This window comes from Mirounga leonina, unplaced genomic scaffold (assembly GCF_011800145.1).
Source record: "Mirounga leonina isolate KUSES-001 unplaced genomic scaffold, KU_Mleo_1.0 Mir_126, whole genome shotgun sequence".
NCBI classification, from domain to species: Eukaryota; Metazoa; Chordata; class Mammalia; order Carnivora; family Phocidae; genus Mirounga; species Mirounga leonina.
The window spans coordinates 22,572,175-22,575,779 of record NW_023270314.1 but is presented as its reverse complement, the minus strand read 5'-3'; the positions used below and the strand labels follow the sequence as shown (position 1 = coordinate 22,575,779).

Sequence of the window (3,605 nt, the reverse complement as noted above, 5' to 3'; positions counted from 1 at the left end):
CACTGTCCCGGAGCGGGTCGCGCTGGCAGGCGGGGCCGGGTGCTTGGCGCCAGAAGCGAGGGCCCTCGGGGCTCGCCGCCCACCCACCCCCACCCGCCTAACCGGGTCAGTGAAAAAACATAAAAGTAGTGGTATTTGACCAGTGGCCCACCCCCTCGCGGGGACGGAGGGGCGCCGGGGGCCTCCCACTTATTCTACACCTCTCATGTCTCTTCACCGTGCCAGACTAGAGTCAAGCTCAACAGGGTCTTTTTTTTTTTTTTTTTAAGATTTTATTTATTTATTTGACAGAGAGAGACACAGCGAGAGAGGGAACACAAGCAGGGGGAGTGGGAGAGGGAGAAGCAGGCTTCCCGCCAAGCAGGGAGCCAGATGCGGGGCTCCATCCCAGGACTCCAGGATCATGACCTGAGCCGAAGGCAGTCGCTTAACCAACTGAGCCACCCAGGCACCCTCAACAGGGTCTTCTTTCCCCGCTGATTCCTCCAAGCCCGTTCGCTTGGCTGTGGTTTCGCTGGATAGTAGGTAGGGACAGTGGGTCTCTCGTTCATATAATTTTCTTTTTTAGAGAGAGAGCGCGCAATCGTGGGAGTGTGAGTGGGGGTGGGAGGAGCAGAGGGAAAGGGAGAGAGAATCTTTTTTGTTTTTTTAAGATTTTATTTATTTGAGAGAGAGAGAGAATGAAAAAGAGAGAGAGAGAGCATGAGAGGGGGGAGGGTCAGAGGGAGAAGCAGGGAGCCTGATAAGGGACTCCATTCCAGGACTCCAGGATCATGACCTGAGCCGAAGGCAGTCACTTAACCAACTGAGCCACCCAGGCACCGAAGGGAGAGAGAATCTTAAGCAGGCTCCACACCCAGTGTGGAGCCCCACAGAGAGCTGGATCTCAGAACCCTGAGATCATGACCTGAATTGAAATCAAGAGTCTGACACTTAACCAACTGAGCCACGCAGGTGCCCCCAACTGAAGTATAATTTAATTCAACAGGAAATATCAGACTTGGAGGGAAAACCCTTAAATTAAAGCCAAACCTTTTTTCCAAGGCACAGCACTGACATTTCCAGATAGACCGAATAAGTTTGTTTCCATAAAAGAAAATCATGAGTCCAAAGTTTACCTTTGAAACAGTTTTCCACTTGTTCTCCTTTTCTCAAGGCTCAGAGAATGATGCTTGCGGCCTTCCTCAGGGCCACATAGCCAGTGATGACATTGAATGGCAGCCTCTGAATACAGGAAAACTTTTCAATGGTGCTGACCTACAGCTTGCTTTGGGGGTCTGTGTAGTTGGCAAGAAGGCCTGAAACATCACAAGACTTCTTAGCTGGTTTAAAGGATGGAGGACGATCAGTACTGAAGTTGCCACGGCAGTGCCCTTTGAGAAGCGAGAATTTGTTTCAGGTTCTTCCAGGTTCTGTTCTTCTTGCCAGCTACCGCGCCACCATGGCCAGAGTGCACAAAGTTTGGGCCCTTAAATGGCAATGGCTTGGCAGCTTTTTCCATAGGTCTTGTGCTGAAATCAGAGGGCACGATTTTTTTTTTTTTTTACAGATTTTATTTATTTATTCATGAGAGAGAGAGGCAGAGTGAGAAGCAGGCTCCCAAGGAGCAGGGAGCCCGATGCGGGACTCGATCCCAGGACCCTGAGATCATGACCTGAGCCGAAGGCAGACGCTTAACCATCTGAGCCACCCAGGTGCCCAGAGGGCACGATTTTATTCTCACTCCTGGCTTCCATGCTGATACCCTGCCTCAAGTTGGTGACAGACACTTTTTTCTTCTCCCTGGCACTGTAACCCCAGCACTCCTGCCCTTGTGGGAAGGACTGGCTGGCCTCTTCTTGCTGTTCTGGGCTATTCTGGAGTGGAAGTAGTGGCCACAATTGGAATTTGAGCCACCATTCCTACCCTCTCTATATTCTTTTAATATGTAGTTTGAAATTTTTAATTTCAGGAAAATCTTAATTTTTTTTTTAAGATTTTATTTATTTATTTGACAGAGAGAGACACAGCGAGAGAGGGAACACAAGCAGGGGGGAGTGGGAGAGGGAGAAGCAGGCTTCCCGCTGAGCAGGGAGCATGATGCAGGACTCAGTCCCAGGACCCTGGGATCATGACCTGAGCCGAAGGCAGACGCCTAACGACTGAGCCACCCAGGCGCCCCTAAGATTCAGATTTGATTATTTTAGTTAGCCTACGTCATAGATGGTGATGAGTTTCTTACATCAGGAGCCATATAATGTCTGATTATCTCTTTTTGTGATGTTAGCAACTATTGTTGCTCAAAATGCTGGTATTCTCATTGTATTATTCCTTCTTCATTTATTAGCTGCCATACTTTTTTTAAAAAGATTGATTTAATTTATTTATTTGAGAGAGAGTGGGAAGGGGAGGGGCAAAAGGAGAGAATCGTCAAGCAGACTTCCTGCAGACTGCAGAGCCTGATGCAGGGCTCAATCTCACAATCTATGAGATCATGACCTGAGCAAAAACTAAGAGTTGGACGCTTAACTGACTGAGCCACCAAGGCACCCCAGCTGTCATACTTTTTTTTTTTTTAAGATTTTATGTATTTGACAGAGAGAGACACAACGAGAGAGGGAACACAAGCAGGGGGAGTGGGAGAGGGAGAAGCAGGCTTCCCGCCATGCAGAGAGCCCGATGCGGGGCTCGATCCCAGGACCCTGGGATCATGACCTGAGCTGAAGGCAGACACTTAACGACTGAGTCACCCAGGTGCCCCCAGGTGTCATACTTTTATAATGAAGAACTTCCCCTCAAAGTAGTAGTTGGCAAGGCAAGATGAAATTTTGTTACTTTATCCAGAGTTTTCAAAATAGTGGGTTGGTTCCCTATCATCTTACAATGACTAGTAATTTTTTTTAAGTAACATTATGAATTCATGGATTTAAATCTATTTAATGTGTTCCATTGTGGTTATTATCCCTGTTAAATTGGGATGGTTACATTGGGAGCCTCTTCAGTTTGGCTCTTGAGTTCTTTTGATAAAACCTTAGTAGTCTTCGATAGTTTCTCCCATTCTCTCTTCAACCCACTATGAATCAAGTGTAATCCCCACCATGTGAGAGAAATTTGTCTTGTTAAGGTCATCAAAAACCTCCTTATGGGCGCCTGGGTGGCTCAGTTGGTTAAGCGACTGCCTTCGGCTCAGGTCATGATCCTGGAGTCCCGGGATCGAGTCCCGCATCGGGCTCCCTGCTCAGCAGGGAGTCTGCTTCTCCCTCTCCCGCTCCACCCTCTTGTGCTCTTTCTCTCTCTCACTCTCTCTCTCAAATAAATAAATAAAATCTTTAAAAAAAAAAAAACCTCCTTATGTGATCAAATCCCTGGTCAATTCTCAATCTTCATCTTTCTTGCCCTCCCAGCAGTATTTGTGCCTGTTTATTAAGTCTTTCTTTGCTTGTCTTCTAAGACACTCTTCTTTTCTGGTTTTCCTCCTACTTCACTGAACATGGGCTCTCTGTCCTCTTTGCTGGATCTTCCCCTCTTCCTAACTTAGGGAGTGAGAGTAGATACTAAAAGAGTTCAAGGACCAAACTCTAGAATCCTCCACCATTTACAGGTTAAAAAGAAGAAGATATAGCAAA

General features: G+C 47.1%; 1 pseudogene; it reads right to left on the bottom strand.

Annotated features, from left to right (window-relative positions):
- Positions 1 to 1,124: 1,124 nt before the first annotated feature.
- On the bottom strand, positions 1,125 to 1,899 carry LOC118008435 (annotated as a pseudogene).
- Positions 1,900 to 3,605: the final 1,706 nt, after the last annotated feature.